The sequence below is a fragment of the Cherax quadricarinatus genome, chromosome 60 (assembly GCF_038502225.1).
Source record: "Cherax quadricarinatus isolate ZL_2023a chromosome 60, ASM3850222v1, whole genome shotgun sequence".
Taxonomy (NCBI): domain Eukaryota; kingdom Metazoa; phylum Arthropoda; class Malacostraca; order Decapoda; family Parastacidae; genus Cherax; species Cherax quadricarinatus.
Genome location: NC_091351.1, coordinates 7,714,058 through 7,728,634, shown reverse-complemented (window position 1 = coordinate 7,728,634; position 14,577 = coordinate 7,714,058). Strand labels below are relative to the sequence as shown.

The 14,577-nt window shown below is 44.1% G+C and overlaps 1 protein-coding gene across 6 annotated transcripts in view; it reads right to left on the bottom strand.

Moving 5' to 3' along the window:
• dati (datilografo) overlaps positions 1-14,577 on the bottom strand; it is a 1,344,633-nt gene that overhangs the window by 727,624 nt on the left and 602,432 nt on the right. The window lies entirely within an intron of this gene.

Sequence of the window (14,577 nt, the reverse complement as noted above, 5' to 3'; positions counted from 1 at the left end):
ACAGGTCTAAATTACTCCTCACTTTGCTCCTTACTCGTCTCCTACAAGAACAAGATTTACCTTAACTCGATGCTACGCTCCTCTTCAACGAGTCAAACCTGATTACTATTCCCCAGGCGTTATATAACCCTTATAGTTTAATTCTTCCCACTAACCTATAAGTAACTAGATGCGTTTCTGCGTTAGCGCGATCCGTAAAAGGTATCTCCGTTTCCCATAAGCTCGACCCCGTCTTTTTCAGTGCACGAACAAGAAATAGTACAGAGTGCGGCATTTCTAACCGATCAGAAGAGGTATTTACAAGTTATTGGGTAGAAACCGGTATCTCAATTTTCTCAACAGAAATGGCAAATTGGCACTAATACATATCAAAACTAATTTGAACCTTCCACTAAGATGCACCAGTTTTGAAAATTTAAAGCCAATCGGAAGAGGCATTACCTGTTATAGGCATCTGTTGGGGAAAGTGGCGTATTGCGAACAAATACGGGGACTAAGACACAAGTTACAGAACTAGCAGCCTGTATCTGTCTTCAGGTGTCTGTCACACAGCTGACCCACAGATTAGAAGTTAGCTGTGATTTGTTCCAGCTAAGACATTACAGCTTTTGTGCTACGCCATATTTACCAGATATCATCACCACTACTGTACAGGAATAAAAACGAGTCCAAAAACTTTAATGACGAGCCACTTGGGACATTTAATGAAGACTATATAAGGTCAAGCTTTAATTAACCAAATCACCAGTTAAAAATGTGTTAAATCACTCCTGCATCAGCTCACGCACTTTTAACATATAAAAAGACTAAGTCGGTACAGTACATAGGTCACAGAAGCTTAACGTATCAGGATACAAACGAAAGCAAAACAAATACACGTTAAGTCACTTCTGGCCAGATAATATTAGCTTAGTGTTGAGGCAGCAAATGTGGTGACAGCAGTTATACGCTAGGCTTGACACGTGTAATATTCAGGCTATCGCTCAAACCAGGTTCAATAATTCAGATATTCAAGGTATATGACATATTTCCGGTCTGTGTGTTGGAGAGAGAGAGAGAGATAGAGAGAGAGAGAACCAGACCTGTGCAACATCGGGGTATCTTTATTGTAGACGTTTCGCCATCCAGTGGCTTTATCAATAAAATTTCAAGGACATAATGTACAACGAAAGACAGACAGACACAAGCAGAGAGAGAGAGAGAGAGAGAGAGAGAGAGAGAGAGAGAGAGAGAGAGAGAGAGAGAGAGAGAGAGAGAGAGAGAGAGAGAGAGAGAGAGAGAGAGAGAGAGAGAGAGAGAGAGAGAGAGAGGTTAAAGGATGAAAGAGTAAGAGCAAACAAAAAAGTTATGGACACATCACTAGAGATGTACAAACACAAGCGCACCATTACATATATACACTGTAAACACATACATGAATTTACGCAAACCACTAAACCGTGGACACTTGACCACCAAAACACACACACACACACACACACACACACACACACACACACACACACACACACACACACACACACACACACACGTATGTGCATACAATCACGCACTCTCACATACATATTCAGTCCTGTGCCATCCAAGTGTTACGTTTAGATCAATATTGCTGCCGCTTCATGAAACTGTTTAAGGTAAAACGTTTTAGAGGGCTTCAGGACGTGTATAGTCTGGTCTAAATACAACTGACATCTACGAATATCTCTCTGTCGCTTAGATAACCTGTGCCTAGTTCGTAATGGCAAATCGTAATGGTTTACAAAGATGCGTGAGGAAACACTAGGACGTATTTATGAGAAAACATTTCGGTCCTGGGACCTTGAAGTGATCAAGGTTAAGAAATGATCAGAGGTTAAGAAGACACCTGTCTAGGCTATATTGTTGGTATCTGTTACCAAGGTTTATACTACGAAATCGTAATATGCATAAGAATGGAGAAACACTGCATCAGGCATACTGGCCCATACAAGGCAGGTCGTTATTAAAACTTCCCATTCCCACCCACTTACCTAGGTGCTACTTTGGCTTGTTATCTACAAGGAAAATGATATCTACACTTACATTGCGATCTACACCTTATATTGCAATCAACACGGTACCTAACCTAGGTTAGGTTAGGTTAGGTACCGTGTTGATTGCAATATAAGGTGTAGATCGCATAACAAAGATTCATGACACGTATAACGCAATGTAAGTGTAGATATCATCCCAAAGTAGATTCATACACGTAGATAACAAGCCAAAGTAGCACCCTTACCTGCCATGAGTTCAAATCCTACAAGTTCTGTGGTTGTTTTTGCAACTATGGTACATGGTTGGAGACGTGGGATACGAGTTTCAACGTAGGTAAGTACATGAGTGGGTGTAGGTGGATGTGAGTTAGACTTTGACTATCTTGGGCCAGTAGACCTACTGCAGTGCTCTTTTTCACCTCTAAAACAATCTCCAAAATGAATATAAATTATCCGGAAGAAAAGAAGGACCTTCAGAGTAATCATCAGCAACGACCTCAAAAGTACTGATGTTCAGTGGAAGGAATAATATTGTAGAATAGAAAGGAAAGAAAATCCACGCAAAGTGGCCGGGAGAACTCAAAAGTGTGTCGTGCAATACACCACCAGAAGCCTAAAGAATTTTGTCTTTCCCGATATGCGCCACTGACCTCCACAAAAGTCGGACGAATATACGTAGATATGCACCAAAACATACATTCCCCCCGCAGCAAAAGCATTTCAGAACACAAAGAACTGTCCAAAAATCCTTTGGAATTCGCCCCAGTGGCTTCCGGACATATCAGGGTGCACGATGGAGCCGTGAAGCGTGCGACAAGAAAACACAAACTCCCGCCAAAAATATCTTCGTAAAATTGGTGCGCTTTTTTTTTTACCCCCCGCCATTTTTTTTCCCGCGCAGGGCGGTTACCGCTAAAAGAACAGAGGCTGGAGGTGTGTGTGATCTACCTGGGCTGCCGATAAGTTGCGTCTAATTTATCTTGCGTAACTTGGAAACAATGATGGATTGACTTCCCAACTTGATAAACAGAGAAACAGGGATAAGAGAGTTGGCAACTCAACACACCCAGGTAATCTGGGGAAGCTGTAATGGCGGGAGCAAAAGAAAAGCAGAAGATGTAACAGATCTCTTCTCTTACATTGTTGGCTAAATTAGCGGCTTCATTTAATTTTTTTTTTTGGCACTTTTTTTACGGAAGAGGAAAATGCCGGAAACAGGAAGTGTAGGGAGGGACGGCTGGGAGAGATGAAACGAGGCGCTCAGAGACAGAAGGTTTTAAGAGAGGGGAGAGTCAAAGTTTGGCCAGAGAGAGACAGATGCTGACTAACTGTAGTACTTAGTGCACTCAGCAGTGTGTGTATGTGTGTGTGTGTGTGTGTATGTGTGTGTGTGTGTGTGTGTGTACACACACCTACAACAGAGCCAGTTACACCCATTTCAAAATCGCTCTTTTAAGGCACTTACGAAAATTATTTCCTTCTTGTTTCTTCAGCCTGTTGGGGATGGCCGCTCAGGCATCTATCCTCCTCCATTTAAAGTAGGGCAGTGGCTGTGTAACTCTATTGTCACGGCTATTTACCGCTTCTCTTCTTTCCGTGCATTATATGTGTGTGGAAGCTGGCCTAATTCCAGCCCCCTCTCCAAGTCTTTAAACTGGGTTGAACGCCGCTCTTTAAGAAGTCTGACCATAGCTTAGATGGAGGAAGGGGAGGGGAGGAAAGGGGGGAAGCGGCAGAAACTCCACCACTAATGCGATCACCAGCAACAACAACAACAAAAGTAGCACACACACCACAGCATTAACATCAAAACCAGCAGCAGTAGCACCAGTAGCATCACTATCACCACTACCACCACCACTGCATCAGCGCCAGAATCAGTAGGAACTAGAACCTTCAATATCAGAACCAGCCTCACCACCACCAAAAAAATCACCACCAACACCACCACCACCACCACATGAAGCAGCAAGCAACAATATAACCACCACCAGAATTACCAGCACCACCACCACCACCACCAGTAACCAAGGCCGTATCGATCGAGAGAAGTAGTTTGGTTAATTAGACGTCAAAACAGCCTCTTCTTCACACTGCTAGCTAAATCTAATAAGCGAAAGAAGTTTGGGGGAATTTCTCCAAGTTTTAATTCGCGTCTAAAGGCTCGTGTTGGGCCGAGTTGGTTTTAGTTTTTCCCGTCTCTTCGCCTTTAATTCCGTCATTACAAGATGGAAGCCACTTGGAAGCAGTCCTTCTCTTAATCTTTCTCCCCCCTACTTACTGCATCTCGTTGGTTTTTCATGCTCTTGAGCTCTTAATTCAAGAAATTAAGAACGGCTCCTTAACTTCATTGGTGTAAAAGATCATCGCTTCCTATGTGACCCCAATGGGTCGCATAGGAACCAATAATAATAATAATAATTAATAATAATAATAATAATAATAGGTAGTAGGTTGGTAAACAGCAACCGCCCAGGGAGGTACTACCGTCCTGCCAAGTGAGTGTAAAACGGAAGCCTGTATTTGTTTTACATGATGGTAGTATTGCTGGTGTCCATTTTTCTGTCTCATAAACATGCAAGATTTCAGGTATGTCTTGCTACTTCTACTTACACTTAGGTCACACTACACATACATGTACAAGCATGTATATACACACCCCTCTGGGTTTTCTAATATTTTCTTACTAGTTCTTGTTCTTTATTTTCTCTTATCTCCATGGGGAAGTGGAACAGAATTCTTCCTCCGTAAGCCATGCGTGTTGTAGGAGGCAACTAAAATGCCGGGAGCAAGGTGCTAGTAATCTCTTCTCCTGTATATATTACTAAATGTAAAAGAAGAAACTTTCGTTTTTCCTTTTGGGCCACCCCGCCTCGGTGGGATACGGCCGGTGTGTTGAAAGAAGAAAGAATAATAATAATAATAATAATAATAATTATATATATATATATATATATATATATATATATATATATATATATATATATATATATATATATATATATATATATATACGTTATGGATGGCTGGAGGAAGATATCACCTGCCCAGTAAATCTCGTTTTCTGAGCCGAAGATCTAAATAAGAAATGAGAATAAAGATGAAAGAAATGCGAGAGACGTGAAAGAAAAACTTAGTTGGGGTCTCACCAGCGCCTTCCTTCATGCTGCAAAATTACCAAAGTTGTGTAAGAGATTATATACGATAAGAATGCAGCCTGGGAACTCATATTATATACGAGGGAGAGGGAGGCGGGGGGTCGTTCTGCGGGGAAGGGGGAGAGGGCGTTCTGTGAGGGAAGGAGAAGGGGGAAGGAGGGGGCTCCGCGCCCAGCAAAAGTTTCCCGAAATTTTAATGAGAAGAATGCTTTGGTAAATTAATTTTTGAGGCTCCCCCTCTCTCCTCTCTCCCTTCCCCCCCTCCCGACTCGTCCTAACTAGCCCCGTCCTCCTCCTCTTCCTTCCGCTAACCCTATCCCCAATCCTTTCCTTCCGACTCTGCCCACTACCTCTTCCCTACTGTGTATGTGTCCCTCCCGCCCCCTCCCACCAATGCCCATCCACCATCACCCAATACCCTCCCCCATCGAGACAGGATTTAGCCCGCCTCGAGAATTTCAAAATAATTGGAATTAAATTCTGTTGGCTCATTTTTTTTATATTCTCTCTCTCTCTCTCTCTCTCTCTCTCTCTCTCTCTCTCTCTCTCTCTCTCTCTCTCTCTCTCTCTCTCTCCTCTCTCTCTCTCTCTCTCTCTCTCTCTCTGTCTGTCTCAAAAGTTGTCTTTTTCGACCTGCCGCTTCTGGCGGACTTCTTCCAGGTCTCTGAGGTAAAGCAAGTAATACCAGACAAAAATCAATCTTTACGTAAACCGTATTTAAATCTTAATATTAAAAAAAAGCACTAATGAAACCGGCCGATAAATTTATATAAATAATTTTTTTTTTAGGTGTAAAACCCAGTGTGGAGACTGAAGCCTTGATTCTGGATAATAAACATCAAATCTTTCTTTCTCGTTTACCAGTGATTGTCGTTTTTCACAAAAGACAATATACCCCCCCTCCCCCCCAAAAAAAAATAGAAATGTCTTGAGGTCGAGTTTCCTCGGAGAATCATTACATAAGAAAGATTACATTTCACTAAGAGGTAAACCTCGTGTGGGTCACTGAGTGTCAGTAGTGGCCTCGATTCTGTCTGTTGAGGCAGGTGGTGGTGGAGTCAAATCTCGATCCTATGTCTGTTGAGGCAGGTTACTGGTGGTGGTGGAGTCCACTCTCGATCCTGTGTCAGTTGAGGCAGGTTACTGGTGGTGGAGTCCATCCTCGATCCTGTGTCAGTTGAGGCAGGTTACTGGTGGTGGAGTCCATCCACGATCCTGTGTCAGTTGAGGCAGGTTACTGGTGGTGGAGTCCATCCACGATCCTGTGTCAGTTGAGGCAGGTTACTGGTGGTGGAGTCCATCCTCGATCCTGTGTCTGTTGAGGCAGGTTACTGGTGGTGGTGGAGTCCATCCTCGATCCTGTGTCTGTTAAGGCAGGCTACTGGTGGTGGTGGAGTCGAGGACGCCGTAACATCTATGACAGCCTAGATACTGCACACACTAGGCGGCCGCAAAACTTTGCAAATGTTAGATACAAGAGTGGGAACTGAGCTTTTTGTGTTAAAGCAAACTACAATATGCAGTTTATGGCATTTTATTGAGAAGATGCTTCGTCCACCAAGGACTTCATCAGTTCTCTGGTGGGCGAAACGTCTCCTCGGCAATATGCCATAAAACGCATAGTATGTCTTATTTATATACCTGCCAGTATGTAGCACCACTGATATACATGATGAATGTATGTAGATCCTGCGTTGCCTTAGTCTATCAGTCTACCTACTCGTTACTGATGTCAAGGGGTGAAGGGCTTAATGCCCTTGATGTAAGGACCCAGACCAGGACTGTAATCAGTCAGATTGGTGGTCCTTGCAACAATTTGGAGAAATCACAGCCGACTGATCAGGAAATGACTTAAAGAACTTATCAGTTTCTCTCGTGAAGACTATTGGATTTTTCTCTTACAATCACATCTTTTAACATGCAGCTGCAGCCCTTCACAGGAAGTACAGAAAGAAACGTTAGGTATGAAGCATGTTTCTGAGAGCGGCTGTAGGGGTCAATGACCCCCGAAACCATCAACGTGTATCTAGATTTTCACTCTCACACGTGACTCGCCTAGCATTTGTATTGGTAAATGGTCAGCAAACACTCTTGCTGTATTACACGTAAGTAGATATAACTACTGCAGTGTAGCTGAGTTTGCTGACTATCAACTTCAGGAAGTGCTACAACTTCCCCCTTCTCCCCCACACTACAACAACGACTCATCTTACACCCTCAATTCTCCAGCACCTACAACAGCGTATAGTCACAGAAATGTAAAAAAAAAAAAAAAAAAAAAACATAATCTCTACACTACTATTTGTGAGATCTTCGACGATAGAATCGCAAGCCAGATTATCCCAGTCAGTGTTAGACAGGTGCTCCATAAGCCCATTATAATCTTCAAAGAGAATAGCTGAAACCTATACTGAATTATCCTTAACAACATACTACAAATTAATATTAACTGTAGCTGATTTTTGATAACTTGCTTCAAGCTCTTTCTGGATATCTAAAATATTTACTAAGGTCTTCTTGTTTGTCAAATTTAGGTCAAGGAAGTTACTCCCTCTGGTTGGTTTTGTTACAAACTGCTTCGCCAAACAATCCAGGACTACTTTTTGAATATCATTGGATTCTAAATTCCCAGTCAACTAATTCTAGTCAAAATAGCTAAAACTAAAATTCCCTTCGTTATCGCCTTGATACTTTAGTCCCCCAAAAGAAATCTCCCTCAGGGGCCAGGTCAGTGGGTCGGTTCTGAACACTTAGGATCAGGTTTGTGTCCCCTTCAAAAAATTCCAACTAAACACATGCAGAATCAATTCCTTCAGATTTTAAATAATTTTCGAAGCAACAGTTCATGTTTTCTCTGATATAAACAGCTACTCAATCCCTTTCTTGCTATGTCTGTGGAACAACGTAAATCCTTGTACGAGGCATACGACGGCCAAGTGGCGAGTCTCCAAATTAAATCATATTTCGGATATTGCAATTAATATCGAGTTTTTAGTACTTGCGATTAATCTCAGGTTTTTTTTTATTTATACCTAGCGTTACGACTGCTTCTGAAATATACGACGACAAAGCTTTTCTTCTGTATTCTTACTCTGTTTATCCTACCATTCTTTTTATCACTGCCCTATGTTTCTGGATATATTAGGCTTTCATAGTGTTTATTGAATGTTTTACTTTATCGTCTTGCTAAAAGTTATTTTTCAAATGCATTTTGCGTAAATCATATTTCACCCCCCTTCCACACACACACACACACACACACACACTTTTTAAATAATTTTTGTATAAAACCCAATAAACTGTGGCAACAGCCATGAGCTAGTTATTGCCGCTTTTCTTTGAAAGATGGACCCAGTCCCCGACGTATACGTCATTTCTTAAGTAGAATGAATTCCAGTTATCAATAAATGGCCCCAGTCAGCAAATAACACCAATTGCTGTGGACAACTATTTGTTGCCAGTACCCCTCCGTGGCATAATCCCAGATACGACAGGGATCCTCCCTTCTTCTTAATTATATCTGTTGCTCTTCTTTATCTGATAAGTAGGTCCTCTCTCCTACGGTTGCAAACATCATTTCCTCCAGCACTGATGCAGGTAGAGTTAATCACTTTTAAGAGTCGTGATGTTTCCTAACTTGCTAACTATATCTTCCAATCAGGTTCAAGGAAAATACACCCACTGTCTCCCATTTCAAGTCCCGTTAAACAATGCCCAGTCTATCAATTTATCCGAAAATTCCCAAGTGCACAAACATTCATACCCTTCCTAGTGGGTTTCACTGTGTGGATTTCGATGGCCGAACCACATTCGTCCGGAAATACATCGAAGGAATTGGCAGTCTCGAGGCCAGTTTCTTCAACTTTCTAGACGATATCAACATTGCCTACTGAAGTCTCCCAGCTCAGACTGACATATTTTTAAGAATACTTTTGAAATCATCTTACGTAATGAAATATAACAGTGGAAACTTAGGCAGATTTTTTCCCAACATTTAGCTGTCATATGGAATAATGCAACAACACACTGCTGTTGCATCAAATTTTGCTATTAAAAAACACCAGCAGCGTCGAATCTGCCCTGCAGACCAGATTTCAATCATTGGGGTTGGCATACTCTCCCATTTTCCTGAGATAAAACTTCATCTTCTCCTCTCTAAGAAGCTGTGTCGTCTCGTTAGCTACCTCCAACTGTACCTGAGGTTATATCTGTTTGAAACTAAGGCCAGACATCCTATACACATCATTTACACTAACAAAAAATCCACTAAGGACGTCCTTACAGCATACTAGACGCACATTATACCCAAAAGAAGGAGAACATCTGGACATAGAAGCGTCACGAGAGAGAGAGAGAGAGAGAGAGAGAGAGAGAGAGAGAGAGAGAGAGGTATGATACTAAAAAGAGGTGTAGAGATAGGATAGAAAAAGAGCCGCCAGACTGCTGAACTGAGTCGCGAGACAGCCCCACGAGATAGCTAGAGGAAATCGTGGGAGGTAGCCGTGAGACAGCTACGAAAGACAGCCCTGAGATACCATGAGACAATCGCGAGAGAGAAAGAGGGAGAGAGAAAGAGAGCTGATGTAGGTAACAGCTCTTAGCTTGCCAATAAAGTTAGGAATCCTTAACCTGTAAATAGTTTGTCAATAAAGCTAGGGATCCTTATCCTTGTCAAACCCTGTGTAAAAAAAAAAGGAGAGAGAGAGAGAGAGAGAGAGAGAGAGAGAGAGAGAGAGAGAGAGAGAGAGAGAGAGAGAGAGAGAGAGAGAGAGAGAGACAGAGAAATAGCCGTGAGCCACTGCAAAATGTTCTGAAAGCCTCGACAACGGACAGAAGACTCTGGAAATGTTTCAGAATTTATAATGAGTGAAGGAACAGTGCCGGAGATGTCCCTGAGTACCAGTGACATCAGGGATACCCCGAATATACAGTGCCAATCATTTAACTGAATACAGTGCCAATCATTTAACTGAATACAGTGCCAATCATTTAACTGAATACAGTGCCAATCATTTAGATGCGTATAGAGAGGCCTTTTCTTGAATAACTGAACCAATCACGTCTTCCACACAAGTGCCACTCAGAGGGAATATCAGACACCAAAACAATGCCTACCTGAGTGGCACTAAGAGCAAGAGTGCCAATCGGAGGTGCCACTGGCCAGAGAGAAAAAAAATCTTGAAAGCTTGGAGTAAACAAAAAAAAAGATAGCCTCCCCCTCTTCCCCGGATCTCTTCCTCTTCTCTTCTCTTCTCCTCCCCACCTCTCCTTCCTTCAATGCCTCGTCCCTATTCCTTCACTACCTCTCTTCCCTTCATCTTCTCCCTCCTAACGCTTCTTCCTTCAACCCCTCTTCACTACCCCTCCTTCTTCTACCACTGTCCCATATACCCATCCTCCCCTCTTTCCCTCTCCCCCTCAAAAATGAATATTCTAGCTAGATTTGAATGATGAAAAATACGTATATTTTAAGTGAGTAAATGTGACCTGATGTAACCAAATCTAACTTAACATAACAACCTAACTTAACTAAACCCAACTGAACTTAAAGTAACTTCAAGAAAGTAGAATTCAGAATTACGTGATTTTAATAAGATAATAATGAGAATTCCGAAATAAAATTACAATAGAAAAATAAAGACATGGCGAGGTGAGTAAGAGACATGTGTATCACTTGGGAAGCTTCATTACCGAAACGTTTCGCCAGCACAACAGGCTTCTTCAGTGGAATACAGGTGAATACAACACTGGAGTAAAAGCAGGTTTGACGTGATCAGTCCCTCAAGCCTTGGTAAGAGGTAGTCAGTCCTTCAAGACTTGGTAGGAAGTGGTCAGTCTCTCAAGCCCTGGTAAGAGGTAGTCAGTCCTTCAAGACTTGGTAGGAAGTGGTCAGTCTCTCAAGCCTTGGTAAGAGGTAGTCAGTCCTTCAAGACTTGGTAGGAAGTGGTCAGTCTCTCAAGCCCTGGTAGTAAGTAGTCAGTCCCTCAAGCCTGGGACTGACCACCACCTACTAAGCCTTGAGTGACTGATCACCTCAGTACTACTACTTCTACTGTCTCCAGTGATATGTTTACTTGTAATTGACTGGAGATACCCAGGTGTTGCTCATGTGTCTTATTCATTAACGTGTCGGTATTGTTTATCAGTATTGATATGATAAAAATAGGGTGCATTGGAAGAAGGTACTGACGTAGGTACTGGATACACTAATAACCCGCACATAAAAGAGAGAAGCTTACGACGAGGTTTCGGTCCGACTTGGACCATTTACAAAGTCACACTAACCAGAAGTGGGGCAGGACGGCTAAGTATAGGCAGGAAGAGGTGGTGGTGGTAGTAGTAGTAGTAGTAGGTACTGGAAGAAGGTAATGGATGTAGGTACTGCAAGAAGGTACTGACATAGGTATTGGAAGAAGGTACTGACTTAGGTATTGGAAGGTACTGGACGTAGGTACTGGAAGAAGGTGCTGACGTAGGTATTGGAAGAAGCTACTGACGTAGGTAGTGGAAGAAGGTACTGACGTAGGTACTAGAAGGCAGTGACGTAGGCACTGGAAGGTATTGGATGTAGTATTGAAGTAGGTACTGGTAGAAGGTACTGACGTATATACTGGAAGAAGGTACTGGACGTAGGTACTAGATGAAGGTACCGAACAAAGGTAATGGACAAAGGTACTGGGGAAGGTACTATAAGAAGGTACTGGCTGTAGGTACTGGAACAAGATACTGGACGTAGGTGCTAGAGGAAGGTACTGGACAAAGGTAATGGAAAAGATACTGAAAGATACTAGAAGATACTGGATGTAGGTACTGGAAGAAGGTATTGCATGTAGGTACTGGAAGAAGATTCTTGATGTACGCACGGGGGCACCGGACGTAGGTACTGGAGGAAGGTACTGGAGGAAGGTACTGGATGTAGGTACTGGAGGAAGGTACTGGTTGTAGATACTGGAAGAAGGTACTGGATGTACGTACAGGAAGGCACTGGAGGTAGGTATAGGAGGAAGGTACTAGATGTAGGCACTGGAGGAAGGTACTGGAAGTAGGTACTGGAGGAAGGTACTGGATGTAGGTACTGGAGGAAGGTACTGGATGAAGGTACTGGATGTAGGTACTGGAGGAAGGTACTGGATGTAGGTACTGGATGTAGGTACTGGAGGAAGGTACTGGATGTCGGTACTGGATGTAGGTACTGGAACAAGATACTGGACGTAGGTGTTAGAGGAAGGTACTGGACAAAGGTAATGGAAAAAGATACTGGAAGATATTAGAAGATACTGGATGTAGGTACTGGAAGAAGGTACTGGATGTACGTACGGGGACACTGGACGTAGGTACTGGAGGAAGGTACTGGATGTAGGTACTGGAGGAAGGTACTGGATGTAGATACTGGAAGAAGGTACTGGATGTACGTACAGGAAGGCACTGGAAGTAGGTATAGGAGGAAAGTACTAGATGTAGGCACTGGAGGAAGGTACTGGATGTAGATACTGGAGGAAGGTACTGGATGTAGGTACTGGAGGAAGGTACTGGATGTAGGTACTGGATGTAGGTACTGGAAGAGACAAGCTTCACTGGTCTCAGTAAGGACATTAGTGCTTCCCTGCTCATGGCCTCCATCATTTGCTATCTGCTTCTTCCACGTACTCCCACGAACGTACAGTTGTTAGTACGTGGGAGCACACTGTAACTGCTTATTTAGGTTTGCAGGGGGTTGAACCGTAGCTCTTGGTCCGTCTCTTCACTTAGGATTTTTTATTTATTATTTAGAATCGTTGTATGAAGTTTTGAGAGAGAGAGAGAGAGAGAGAGAGAGAGAGAGAGAGAGAGAGAGAGAGAGAGAGAGAGAGAGAGAGGGAAGGGCGTTAATGAGACCTAACTAAGAGGCTTGTAAAGGGCGTAGGGGAAGGGGGAAGATGGCGAGGAGGATGGAAGGCGTGAAGAAGAGGCGAGGAGAGGGGGAAGAGGGGACGAGGAAAGGTGGGGAGGGGGAGGGGGAGGAGGGAGGCAGTAAGGGTGATCGTTGGCCATATTGATTATGATAACGAGACCTACGGAGGCGGCGCTAGGGAAGAGGGGAAGGGAGGGGGAGAGAGGGGTGGTGTGCTGGAAAAGGGGAAGGAGAAAGACTGCAGGAGGGAGGTAGGGGTGAGGGAGAAGAGGGGAGGGCGGAGCTGCATTGTGCTAGAGAGAGAGAGAGAGAGAGAGAGAGAGAGAGAGAGAGAGAGAGAGAGAGAGAGAGAGAGAGAGAGAGAGAGAGAGAGAGAGAGAGAGAGAGAGAGAGAGAGAGTTGCTTAATTCAAAAGTAACCTTGCTTAAGATAGTTTTTCTCTATCTTCCCCATTTTATCCAAGGGGAAGGCATTAGCGGTCTATTTTCTTGTGGGAGAGTCGTGCATGATGGGTGGCCTGGGAAGGGAGGTGGGCGGCCTGGGAAGGGCGGTGGGCAGCCTGGGAAGGGCGGTGGGCAGCCTGGGAAGGGCGGTGGGCAGCCTGGGAAGGACGGTGGGCAGCCTGGGAAGGGTTGTGGGCGGCCTGGTAATGGGCATATTTTATCTTCTATCCATTGCTGCACTTTTAAACTCAATACCAGCATTAGTATCAACACACACACAACATCCACCACACAACACTCGCAACACAACACCCACCACACAACACCCACCACACAACACCCACCACACAACACTCACCACACAACACCCACCACACAACACTCACCACACAACACTCGCAACACAGCACCCACCACACAACACCCACCACACAACACCCACCACACAGCACCCACCACACAACACCCACCACACAACACCCACCACACAACACTCACAACACCCGCCACACAACACCCACCACACAACACTCACCACACAACACAACACCCACCACACAGCACCCACCACACAACACCCACCACACAACACTCGCAACACAGCACCCACCACACAACACCCACCACACAACACCCACCACACAGCACCCACCACACAACACCCACCACACAACACCCACCACACAACACTCACAACACCCGCCACACAACACCCACCACACAACACTCACCACACAACACTCACCACACAACACCCACCACACAACACTCACAACACCTACCACACAACACACACCTCACAACACCCACCACACAACACCCACCACACAACACCCACCACACAACACCCACTACACAACACCCACCACACAACACCCACCACACAACACCCACCGCACAACACCCACCATACAACAACCACCACACAACACTCACAACACCCGCCACACAACACCCACCACACAACACCCATCACACATCTACCACCACTACTATAAGTTAGCCACCCAGTCCTTCATTCCACAATGCCACCACTACAACCCTACCACTACATCAGCTAGTGGTAGAGTTGT